Source organism: Jaculus jaculus, chromosome 6, assembly GCF_020740685.1.
Source record: "Jaculus jaculus isolate mJacJac1 chromosome 6, mJacJac1.mat.Y.cur, whole genome shotgun sequence".
In the NCBI taxonomy this organism is placed as follows: domain Eukaryota; kingdom Metazoa; phylum Chordata; class Mammalia; order Rodentia; family Dipodidae; genus Jaculus; species Jaculus jaculus.
In genome coordinates this window covers 132,730,491-132,743,867 of record NC_059107.1, presented here as the reverse complement: position 1 = coordinate 132,743,867, position 13,377 = coordinate 132,730,491, and positions in this window count along the sequence as shown.

Here is a 13,377-nt window from a genome sequence, read left to right as displayed (position 1 = left end):
TGACATGAGAGATATTTTCCATTTGATCAAATTGGGTTTTATATGTGTATTATATGATAGAACTGAATTTTGAATTATGCTCTTTGTAAAACTAACTGAATATGAGACGTTTCTTTAAGCCTTTGCTTGTTGACATTTTTCCTTCCCCTGCCTTTAGTGAACTCTTTTGTTGCAGCTGTCTTGTTTCTGTAACCTATGCCACTCTAAGACTCTATGCCCAATGCCCATAGCCGCCTTTTCAAATTACTCTTACACATGTATGTAACCAAAAGATTTTTATTCGCATAATTATGCAAGCTTACTAAAAATAATCTCTGAAAATATAACCTTTTAGAATAAGCATTTTTACACCATAAAGAATGTTTATGTAATAAAAAAAACTGTGGTTGTGTTCCTGTGCTCTTCTCATAAGTATGTGTCAAGAAGGAAATTATCTTCACCCAGTCTTCCACAGCATAATAACTTTTACCATAAAACTCAGTAGTTTACGTTTATGCATTTTTTTTAATTTTATTTTTGAGAGAGAGAGAGTGGGTGTGCCAGGGCATTTCAGCCTCTGAACAAACTCCATATGCATGCGCCCTCTTGTGCACAAGTGCAACATTGCACACTTGCATCACTGTGCGTCTGGCTATGTGGGACCTGGAGATTCAAACATGCATTCTTTGGCTTCACAGGCAAGTGCCTTAATTGCTAAGCCATCTCTCCAGCCAATACTTTCATGCTTTTTGCTGTGAGAACTATTTCTTTGACATTTCACATTTTTTAAAGTCCTTAAGATTATAGAGCGATAACACTACAGGAAGGCATGTTTAATCTAGATTCTATACATTCATAATGGCATTACTGAACAGTTTATTAGTGGCTCGAAAGGTTCTTTAAGTCAACATGCATACCCATATATGTGTGTGTTTATCCATTATTGGTGTCTGATCTAATTTCCTTAAGCAGCACTATATTTCCCAGATCAGAAACAGACACATCTGGGTTTGGGTTCAACCCAGGGCTAAGCTTCTCTTAGTTTAAAATCAGGGGTTTATAAAGCACATTTTTTTCTAAATCATCCTGTTATTGGCACAACATAAATTGGTATTATACTTGCTATATGCCAAGCATTTGATATGGGCTGACTTTGTACTGTGGCTTAGAACGGTTAAAGCACTTGCTGTGGGTCACACAGCCAGGCAGTAGAGCTGGGGTTCACATCTGGCGTGCACTGCAGCCTGTGTGAACTCCAGGGTCCCTTTGCTGTTCCTGTCTTGTTGCTTCAGAGGTGGATCTTTGCACTCTTCAGACCTTTGAGAGAAAAGCTCAACAGATTGAGGCAAACAATCACTGATAATACAGGTATAGACCAAGCTTCCTCACAGACCTCCTTTGCCTACAGAGTCATATAGGCTTCATAGAATGGAGTTTAAAATAGTAAACTTTAATTGGAATATCATGTAATACTTCCAAGATGGATTTGTGTGTGTGTGCTTGCAGAGTCTAGAAGAGTGTCCTCTTGCTCTTCCAGTTTCCTTGAGACAAGTCTCTCACTGCATGTGGAACCGTCCTTTTGGCACTCAGACTGGCTGACCAGCTTGTTACAGCTATTCTCCTGTCTCTGTTCCTTACAGGACTTAGGTTATAGGCTAGCATGGCCACACCCAGCTATCTTTATATGCGTGCTAGGAAGTTGAACTGACATGGTATTAGGCCTTCTCAGGTCTTTAACACTTACGTGGCAAGTATTCTTAGCTGCTGAGCCATTTTTTAATTGAAGTGTCAAAGATGAAATTAACCAACATATAATGTAAATGTATTGTTTTCTTTTTTATTTTTTTAAATTATTTGCAAGCAGAGTGAGAGTATGGGTGGGCCAGGGCTTCTTACCACTGCAAACAAACCAGATGCATGTGCCACCTTGTGCATCTGGTTTATGTGGGCCCTCAGTCCTTTGACTTTGCAGGCAAGCACCTTAACTGCTAAGCCAAATCTCCAGCCCCTCTGCCCCGCCCCATTGGATTTTAAACGATCCATTTTTTTTTTTTCAAGGTAGGATCTCAGTCTGGGCTGACCCGGAACTCACTGTGGTGCCAGGCTGGCCTTAAACTCATGGGCAATCCTCCTTCCTCAGCCTCCCAAATGCGTGGCTGTGCACCACCATGCTGGACTCAAATGATTCATTTTTGAACTAAGAAAATTGTATCCCTTTTTTTCCCAGCCATCTTACTGTCATTTGTATTAATGTGGTTTACAGTTTGTGAGTTTTTTTGTCCCCTTAGTCTGTAAGAGTAAGATGGTGGCTGGTTTTCATGATCTGTAAGGTACTTTAGTGAAGATAAAGTGTAGGTTCTTTTTCTGTAAGGTAACTTTGGGAAGTGTGTCAGTCTAAGACATACTGTAAAAATAACCTGAGAATGAAGAAAAAAAAAAATGGGAGCCAAGAGAGACCTGCTGTATGTGACGTTCAAAATTCAAACTAGGATTCTTTTTAGCACAAACTTCTCCAAAGAAGGTAAATCTGTATAATGTGTAAAGCCCTTAATTTTCATTTTCTGCTATAGGCAAAGTAGGTGATAATTCTCAGCCTCAGCGGAGACAAACCGCGTGGGCACTCCAGCGCAGATTGGCTGATGCTAACTTTGTGTCTGTTCTTGTCCAGCTCTCTTTTTCCCCTGTTGTTCATCCAACAAATACTTGCTACCTGTCATGAGGAATTCATACTTTTCTAAACTGAGCAGAACCAAACAAGGTCTGTCCGTTTGGGAAGCTGAAGGAATAAATTAGTGTTTAGCAAGTGAGGAACTAAGGGGAGCCGTGGCCGGTGTAGGGGTGGAGTGGGTTCATTGAGTGGCTGAAGATGCATTGAGATAGGTAGTGGGAGATTGTCCAACCTCAGTGGTAGGAGCCTACCCAAGCCTCTGGCTCCGAGACAAAGAGACCAGATGGCAGAAGAGGATTCTACACAGAAGAGAAACAGCCTGGCTTCTGAAAGGCTGGGTGGACAGAGATTAGAAAGCAATTCGGAAGCCATTGCTTATTTCAGACTTGCTTCATTCCAGTTGAGTTTGTCTGCCTCTTAGGAGCCCCCCTTTTACCATTCGTATGTCCCCGTATTTTCTTTAGCTTTATTGAACTTTTTCTTATCCTCATGCAAATGACAAAGCTGGCACCACTTTAGTTAGCCTCACCTGTTTTCCATATTTGCTTCAGCCTGTGTACAAGTTTCCATAGGAATGACAGTAGCCTTCATTCTAGTATAAACAGAAGGTGGCTGTTCTCAACTGTTGAGTCTCTAGGGTCATGATGTCGTCTCCAAACAACTGTGAACTTGGCTTTGTCTTGGCCCTAGGCATGACTTGATTCTACAGTCACTTTTAGCTAGCTAGCCTTCCTCATCCTCACCCTGGCCATGGCATTCGCATTGGCTCCCTCGTCCTGCTCTGTCCCTGACCGAGATGCCTTTGCATGATGGAGAGGAAAATTTACTGCCATCTGGTTTTCCTCACCGATGCTCAAGCCAACATTTTGTCTTTTATTTCTTTTCAGGGCCACTCCATTGCAGTGATTCCAGATCTTTCTAGCTCCCTCAAAGCCAGGATTCAAGACCTGGTTTGTCTGACTTAAATGTATTTAAAAAAAAAAAAAAATCTTATTTTCCTCTCTATTATCAAAACCTGTGGCATTTTTGCTGACAATTGGACCTTTGGTTTCTTCACATTTTAACAGACATCTGCTTCTCCTTGTCATTTTGTTACTGAGCTTTGCTCCCAAACAAGAGTTTACATCTGTATACATTAAACTATCATTTTAGTCACCTTGCATCACCTTGATTCCTCATTTTTGTCAGCTGGTTTGTTCTCGGCCTTCTTGCCCACTATAGGAGGTTTCCTTCAACTTTACTAAGATTAGTGGTAAAGCTAAAATACACATCAAGGTAGATCTGCAAATAAGCCTTTTCCTCCCTTTTCAAAAGCACCCCAGGATAATGTTAAACTATTCATTCCCAGTTAAGGACCACCTGATTAAGTTTCCCATGATGCCACATGTAAGTAGCCATGAAATCCCAAAGTAGACGATGCATGATTGAAACCCTGCAGCTTCCTCTCCTGCTGAGCTGCAAATATTCCCAGGCGTCAGTTATTTCTTCTGTCATCCCCATTCATTGCCCTAAACTCTCATGTGAAACCCATACAGGTTGTTTCTTCTCTGTTTATTTCTGTTTTTATTTATTTTATGAGAGAGAGGCAGATAGAGAATGGGCACTCCAGGGCCTTGAGCCACTGCAAACGAACTCCAGACACATGCACCCTCTTGTGCATCTGGCTTTACATAGGTACTAGGGTATCAAATCGGGATCCTTAGGCTTTGCAGGCAAGCACCTTATCCACTAAGCCATCTCTCCAGCCCTATCTACCCTGTTAATCACCATTCTATCCAACACCAAATTTTTTTTTCCTGTATCACCAATTTTCTCACATCCCTCAAAAACTAAGTAGACAGTGGAAAAAGCTTTGAACAGTTTTTGATCCGTACCTGACTTGGCAAACCTGCAGTGGCTGCTTTGCTCTGGACCACACTCCGTGTTCCTGTGTTCTCCCCTGTCCCGGAAGTTCTTCCACATGTTCCTGTCCCTTTTCTGCCATCTGTCCCTTCATAGTACACCTTGTCTCACACAAAAGAACAGAGAGAGAAATGGTCAGTGTTCTTCACTGGCCTTGGAGGCACACACCTATCACCCTAGACTAGGGGTGGGGCTTAGGCGACTCATGAGGTCTAAACCTACATCCTAAGACCTGATCTTCAAGATAAAAGGACTTTGGGGCAAAGAGGACTGGGAAATGAGCCTCAATGGTAGTGTGCTTACCTGGCACATACAAAGCCAACTTTGACCTCATGCATGCATGCACACACAGCTTTTTAGAAGGAAAACCATGTTTCTGTGAGAGGGAGTACCTTTCTGAGGCTTGGTGGGTCTGAGAGGTAGGAAAGGCAGAGAAGAGTATTTCCCAGCATCCAACAAGACTTGGTTCTGATCTCAACTCTCCCTTACACCAACTTTCAATCCCGTGAGCCCTCAGTCTCCTCAACATGATCATGACTGTTCAATTCCTGCCTCATTTTAGATCTTCGCATGAAACCGGAGACATGAACGCCTTTACCCGTTACAAAAGATAGTGCAAAATGGTACTGCTGGCTCTGTACCAACTGAAAAAGGCCTATGAAGAATTGTTCCTGCCTTCTTTAAAAAAAAATTGGTTTAAATAAAAAACTGGACTGAAGCCGGGAGTGGTGGCACATGCCTTAATCCTAACACTCAGGAGCCAGAGGTAGGAGGATCCTTGTGATTTCAAGGCCAGCCTGAGACTGCATAGTGACTTCCAGGTCAGCCTGGGCTAGAGCGAGCCCCTATCCCAAAAAACAAAAAAGAGCTAAAAAGAACTCTCACCTGGGTCATAATCACAAAGCCTTAGGGACACCACCCAAGAGATTCATCTCTAGAAATAACGGTGTTTGCTTATATTTCCACTTTCATGTATGTTTAGTCAGCAGTAGAAATGATGTTTCCTTTAAGGTGAAGTAACTTGCTTATCTATCGCACATTTGTGTGGAGAAGATAAACGAGGGTCAGTTACCCAGTCAGTTTTTGCCACCATGTATCTGAATTTCACCAGGTGCCCTGACGCTTGGGATTAGTTACCCAGGTTTAATTGTCTTTCTTTTATTCCTGGCCATATATCTATTCCTGTCATAAACTAAGAAGCATGCCAATATTTCCCAAGCTTTGCTGCAAACTGGCAAACTGTATTACTTGGAGCTGTAAGACAATGGGGCCTGCCTCCCACCCCTTTACTATAGTTCATGGTGTGGCCTGACCATTGGCAGTTTATTTAAAATTCCCAGATGAGGGCTGGAGAGATGGCTTAGTAGTTAAGCATTTGCCTGTGAAGCCTAAGGACCCTGGTTCGAGGCTTGATTCCCCAGGACCCACGTCAGCCAGATGCACAAGGGGCAAAAGTGTCTGGAGTTTGTTTTCAATGGCCAGAGGCCCTGGCACGCCCATTCTCTCTTTCTCTTTGTATATTGCTTTCAAAAAAAAAAAAAAATCTTTTAAAAAATCCGAGATGATTCTAATATGTAGCAAAAGTTAGGGAACCACAGAGGGAAGCAATAACCACCACCTGCTGAAGTGTAAGAAAATAGAAAGTGTAATCTGTAAGTTGCCCACAAGATTAATATTTAACGCCAGACATTCTGTTTATTTACTCAAAATACTTTTAAAAAAATCAAGGTGGTTCTAGTACTCTTTAAAAACTCTTAAAACTAGGTGTGGTGGTGCATGCCTTTAATTTCAGCACTTGGGAGGCAAAGGCAGGAGGGTCAACATGAGTTCAAGATCAGCCTGGAGTACAGAGTAAGTTCCAGGTCAGCCTGGGGTAGAGTGAAATTCTACCTTGGGGGAAAAAATAAAAGTTTTAAGAGGAGACACTATAAATTTCACTTTTTCCCCAATTAACTAATTAAAAACTAACCAGAAATATGGCTAAAAATGACAAGTTAAAAATCTTTGTCACTTTCTAAATAAGCTGGTTGGTTCTGTAAATGCAAAATACAATTTTACTTCTCTTTAAAATTCAAATCTATATTTAGAGATGAAAACTCAAGCAACGTGCATTTTTAAATGTTTTTAAATATGTTTATTTATTTGAGAGTCAGAGAGGGGGAGCGAGAGAGAGAGGCAGACAGAGAAAGAGTGAATGGGCACTCCAGGGAAATATATGATTAAAACATAATTTTAAAGAGTATACTTTCTACACATAAAATTTTAATAAAATCATCTTTTCTCCAATTCCCCCAATTTTTTTTTTTTTTTTTTTTTGGTTTTGTTTTTTGAGGTAGGGTCTCACTCTAGCTCAGGCTAACCTGGAATTCAGTATGTAGTCTCAGGGTAGCCTTGAACTCACAGCAATCCTACCTCTGCCTCCCAAGTCCTGGGATTAAAGGCGGGCACCACCACGCCTGGCTCCTCCAAAAATTTTTAACTGATTTTTCTTTCTGTTTGTAAAGGCAATTTCAAAGTCAATTTGCTCTGAAAATGTTGGCTGTACCTATCCACTCAATCCCTGAACTATCCCATAACATACTCAGTGAGGGTCTTTTCCTAAGTTTATTTCCAGTGTACACGTTGACACTTATTGAGCCACTGTTTGGGATCCTTCAGTAAGTAACTACAAATGCACCCTTCTTTTGTAATAAGAAACTTGCCCACCCCAACTAACTTATATGTCTGCCATTTGAATCAGAACTGCTCATCAGCCAAATCTCTGACCATGATGTTTGGCCTGATCATCTTGGTCAGTCTCATATTAAAATGAGAATTAGGGCTGGAGAGATGGCTTAGCGGTTAAGCGCTTGCCTGTGAAGCCTAAGGACCCCGGTTCAAGGCTCGGTTCCCCAGGTCCCACGTTAGCCAGATGCACAAGAGGGTGCACGCGTCTGGAGTTCGTTTGCAGAGGCTGGAAGCCCTGGCGCGCCCATTCTCTCTCTCTCCCTCTATCTGTCTTTCTCTCTGTGTCTGTCGCTCTGAAATAAATAAATTAAAAAATTTTTTAAAAAATGAGAATTAGCCAGGCGTGGTGGCCACACCTTTAATCCCAGCACTCTGGAGGCAGAAGTAGGAGGTCGCCTTGAGTTCAAGGCCACCCTGAGACAACATAGTGAATTCCAGGTCAGCCTGGGCTAGAGCAAGACCCTACCTCAAAAAAAAAAAAAAAAAAAAAAAAAAGAAGGGAGAATCTTATCGACTTCATGGATTTTTTCAGATACACATAGGGAGCTCTGCATGCCCCGCAGACCCAAACTCCATCATCCCCTTCTCATTCCTGCATTCACCATCTCCGGTTCCTATAGCTGTTCTTCACAACAGGGTGCCCACCCATCTGTCCCAGTTTGCCAGCAATAGTTTTGGCATACAAGCCTGCCATCCAAGTGTGATGATTGTCACCCCCTCTCCATTCTTAGGCGTGTTCTTGTTTGAGTCATCACCATCACTTCCTTCCAAGCTACATCACCTTGGGTTCTCTCCTCTAATATGTCCATGGCCCGGCAGCCGTTTTGACTTGGGATTCTACTGCAATAATAAGTCAAAAGTTGAGAACGGACTTTCCTTCATCTGTATAAGTGAAAGGGAGTTCCCGAATGCTTCCTTCTAATAGGAGTAGCTTTCAAAATTCATTCTGTAAATCTCATCACAGTACACTTCTCTGAGCCCAGAGCTGCACCTCCCGAGTGGCTTATAGATCAAGCCTGTCTAAGGGGCGAGAGGGTCGAGGGGGCGTTTAGCCATTGCTTCAGAGTTACTGCTGAAGCTTCTTCTTTGTTTTGTTTCATGTAAATTCCCACAGACATTAAGTGAAATACTTCTCTATAGGGTTATCAATTTGCACATAAAGTAACTATGTAAAACACTGCCAATTCCATTTGTACCTATAATTTTTTGTCTGGACACATCCTGTGTTGGTATCAACATTTCCCTCCTCTCTGGCCGTACTCCCCTGAGGCCCTCCTCAGTGGGATCGTGAAGCATCTTTTTTTTTTTTTTTTTTTTAGATGCATGCTTCTGGATACATGTGTGGGGACCAGAATGCTTCTGGATGCATGTGTGGGGACCAGAAGGCAGTCCAGGTGTCATTCCTCTCAAGCACCATCTACCTTGAGATCATGTCTCTAACTGGCCTGGAGTTTGCCTGCTAGGCTTAGCTGGCTGGCCAGTGGGCCCCAGGGACCCTCTCATCTGCCTTCCCAGCCCTGGGATTGTGAGCTTGCCAACACACATGGGTTCTGGGGATTTAACTCGGGTCTTCATGCTTGCAGAGCAAGGCCTCTACCTACCATGCTTTGTTCCCCCAGGCCCTGCTGCAACATTAGATGTACTCAGAGTACCTTCTTAAAGCTCAAAGACGCCTTTCAGCTTTATACGCTTCCCCTTTCATTCATTTGTTTACAGTAGATCTCGCCTCCCAGAGATACACTGTGCAGCACACTTCCTTTTGAGGACAGCATCTCTTGAAGTGATTTACATGTGAGCCATCAAGTCATGATTTTAAGTAAAGGGAGTTAGGGTTTGAAAAAAACTACCGTGTGTGTGTGTGTGTGTGTGTGTGTGTGTGTGTGTGTGTGTGCGTGTGTGGTGGCATACACCGATAATCCCAGCACTTGGAAGATAGAGACAGGAGAGTTCAAGACCAACCTGGGCAACACGAGATCACTGCAAAACAAAAGCGGGGGAGTACTTTTTTAAGTGATTTCAACAGAAGCCCAAGTGTTTAAAATCAGGCTTGTTGTAGCAGGGCGTGGCGGCACACACTTTTAATCCCAGCACTCAGGAGGCAGAGGTAAATCAATCACCTCAGAGTTTAAGGCCACCCTGAGACTACATAGTGAATTCCAGGTCAGCCTGGGCTAAAGTGACACCCTACCTGGAAAAACCACACACACACACACACACACACACAAATCAGGCTTGTTTCTATACTTTATCACTAATATGCAATCATTAATTAAAATCTAAGCATAGGGCTGAAGAGATGGTTTAGTGGTTAAGGTACCTGCCTGCAAAGCCAAAGGATCCAAGTTCAGTTCCCCAGGACCCATATAAGCCAGTTGCACAAGGTAGCACATGCATCTGAAGTTTGTTTGCAGTGGCTGGAGGACCTGGAGCACCCATTCTCTCTCTCTCTCTCAAATTAAACAATGAAACAATAAGTGAAATAAAATGTAAGTACAAATTTAAGTCTTACGTAATTTTTAAGGCTGGTCTTCAGGATTTTTTTAAATAATTTTTTGCTCATTTTCATTTATTTATTTGAGAGGGACAGACAGAGAGAGAAAGAGGCAGATAGAGAGAGAGAATGGCCGTGCCAGGGCCTCCAGCCACTGCAAACAAACTCCAGACGCATGCGTCCCCTTGTGCATCTGGCTAATGTGGGTCCTGGGGAATCGAGCCTCGAACCGGGGTCCTCATGCTTCACAGGCAAGCGCTTAACTGCTAAGCCATCTCTCCAGCCCAATCTTACATAATTTTTATACCCTGACCTTTTTTTTACATTTAGCATATATAGCATTGTATTTCCCTGTTAATATTATGGACAACTTCAAAAAAATATAAAAAGGTCTGTGAGTTAGGGCATATTCAGTTTGTGTGAGCAAGAGTATTCATCTTTTGTCTGTAAAATGAGGCTGACAGTGTAGCTAGCTGGTCCTCATGGTTACCGTGACAATGAAATAAGATAAAGAGCTCCACAGCCCTAGCACAGAGCACAGTCTGTCACAGGGGCACAGTAAATACCCTGTGGTATGATAGTAAGAGCTTCCAAGGTTGAAAGATTATGGCTAGTAAGTCATTTAATATGTGCTGTCCCTAGGACAATGAGGGAGAATCGGAGATGGGTGGCCTGGGAATCCTATCTAATTCTTACATGTGTTATAGTTGGCTGTATTTGTAATAGCCCAACCAGAATGTTGTTTCTTTGTTTTACTGGGGTTTTTTTTTGGGGGGGGGTAGTGTTTCCTGGATTACCTACGTTGAAAATTTTTATATTCACATTTTTTTTGCATCTGAAACCAGAAGGCCATCCTTCCTATATGGTAAACGTGGCTTGGTGGTGTCCACACTGTTTGCCACTCTGCTCACTGCTTCCTTTAGACTCCCTGCCGCTGTCATTTCTCAGTATTGCTGACCACTTGTTGTTGCCTCTCACCTTTGCTGCTATCAAGCTTGAAATAATGCAAGTTTGATGGGCACTCCTTTAAAGAAAGTTTCTCCCCATGGTCATCCTCACTTGTAGTTGTACCCTGCCTGACCCCTTGATGATTTGTGTAGACACTATAACCTCTTATCAAGTTTTAGAACCAGGGCTGGAGAGATGGCTTAGTGGTTAAGACACTTGCCTGCTAAGCCAAAGGACCCAGGTTTGATTCCCCAGAACGCATGTAAACCAGATGCACAAAGTGAGACATGTGTTGAGATGCACAAGGTGAGACATGTGTTGAGTTTATCTGCAGTGGCTGAAGGCCCTGGTGTGCCCATTCTCTCTCTCTCTCTCATAAATAATTTTTTTAATTTTTGGGGGGGGTTATTTTTATTTATTTATTTGAGGGTGACAGACAGAGAAAGAGGCAGAGAGAGAGAGAGAGAGGATGGGCACGCCAGGGCCTCCAGCCACTGCAAACGAACTCCAGATGCATGCGCCCCCTTGTGCATCTGGCTAACGTGGGTCCTGGGGAATCGAGCTTCGAACCAGGGTCCTTAGGCTTCACAGGCAAGCGCTTAACCGCTAAACCATCTCTCCAGCCCTCATAAATAATTTTTTTTAAGTGTTAGAACCATAAGGACCTGGGTCCTTGGACCACATGACTCTCCTGGTATAGATAAGTGACTTAAGCCCCTGAGTGGTTGTGCCCTGCCCCGTTAGAAACAAAGTGAGGGGAGTTCTTCAAGGTGGAGTAGTATTCTATTCACATTTATTTGGCTTTTTAAAGTTTTTCATTTGGGGGCGGGGAGATGGCTCCTTCAGTAAAGTGATCACTGCACACATCTGAGGACCTGAGCTTGGCTCTGCAACACCACATAAAGGCCGGGCGTGCTGGCCCATGCCTGTAATCCCAGTGCTAGGAAGGCAGACACAGGATTCCCAGAGTTCGCTGGCTAACTTGTCTACCCAAACCAGTGAGCTCTAGGTTCACTGAGAGGCCCTGTCTCAAAAATAGGGGTAAGGGAGACTGAGAGATAGCTCAGCAGTTACAGTTGCTTGCTTGCAAAGCCTGCCAGTCTGGGTTTGATTCCCCAGTACTCTCATAAAGCCAGAGGAGATTCACAAACTGGTGCATGCATCAGAATTTGTTTGCACTGCAAAAAGGCCCTGGCATGCCCATTCATATTCTCTCTCTTTCTTTCTCTCTCCCAATACATAAATAAATTAAAATATTTTAAAAATAGTAATAAGGTAGAAAGTGATAATGAGGTAGATATCCAACAGAAACATTTGGCCTTCACACACACCGATAAACAAACGTGTACATACACATGTGCACCACATACATTTATAAGCAAAAGAAATTAAATAAAGCCTTTTTAATTTTTAAGCTAGACATAGTGGTACACACCTATAATACCAGCATTCAGGATGCTGAGGCAGGAGGGTCATGAATTCAAGGCCAGTCTGTCTAAAAACTGTTTGTCATAATTTTCCAATAATGAAATTGCTAGTTCTCTTTAAAGTAAATAAATCTTCTAACACGTCTTCCCATTACAAAACGCTGTAACTCATGGCTGTCTAAAAGCACATTTTATGACATCTTCAGGAACTTTTTAGCTTAACAAGCTTTAGCTTTGCTAGTTTTGAAAGATACCATCACATTTATATTTCTGTTTTCCCTTTTTCAGAAACAGAGAGCCTGGATACACTTGTCCATTGGACACTCACAGCCCTGAAGCATAGACACAGAGGTAGTTGTCGACTGTACATTATTTTTTAGGGCATCAGGAGAAGACTGGTAGGTCGTTTTCATCTGCAAATCTGGAAAACCCATGAGTGAATGTAGCAGTCCATTCATCCACAATGCTGGGATGAGCTTCTACACAGACACAGTTAGTGGGATTGATTTTAGTTCACATATCCAAGGGGAAGTTCCAACGATGGTGGGAGAAGCTGTCTCCCGTTCGTAAATTCAAGCAGAAAGAAACTACCAGCATCCAGAAAACAAGGACTTTCTCAGGCACTAACACCTCTCTACACCTTGGGGTGGGATCCAGATCCTCCCCAGTGACACGCCTCCTGTAGCGGAAGTCTGTCTGCCAGGGGCTGGAGCTGCAAACTCAATTTTAATAAAACACTGTCCAAGGGATCACACATTCAAACTACCACAACAATAGGTCCACTTTTCTTCATAATTTCATGTTTATTTTTTAATATTTTATTTATTATTTATTTGAGAGAGAGAGGTAGAAATATAGAATGGACATGCCAGGGCTCAAGCCACTGCAAACAAACTCCCGATGCATATGCCACCTTGGGCATCTGGCTCATGTGGGTACTGGGGAACTGAACCTGGGTCCTTAGGCTTCACAGATAAGTGCCTTAACCACTAAGCCATCTCTCCATCCCCTAATGTGTCTTAAAATACAGTTTGATGCAAACAACAAAGGACTGAATTCATCATTTTATTCTTGCATTCTTTACTTCTCCTTTCCAGTTTCTGCAAAGGGAAACACAGGAGTTGAAGCAGGTAATATGGCCACTTTATGATTGACAGTCTGTTAAATAAATGAGTCATTATTCTTACGTATAGAATGCAAAGCTCTTTTGAGATTTATCATGTGACTAGTTGTGT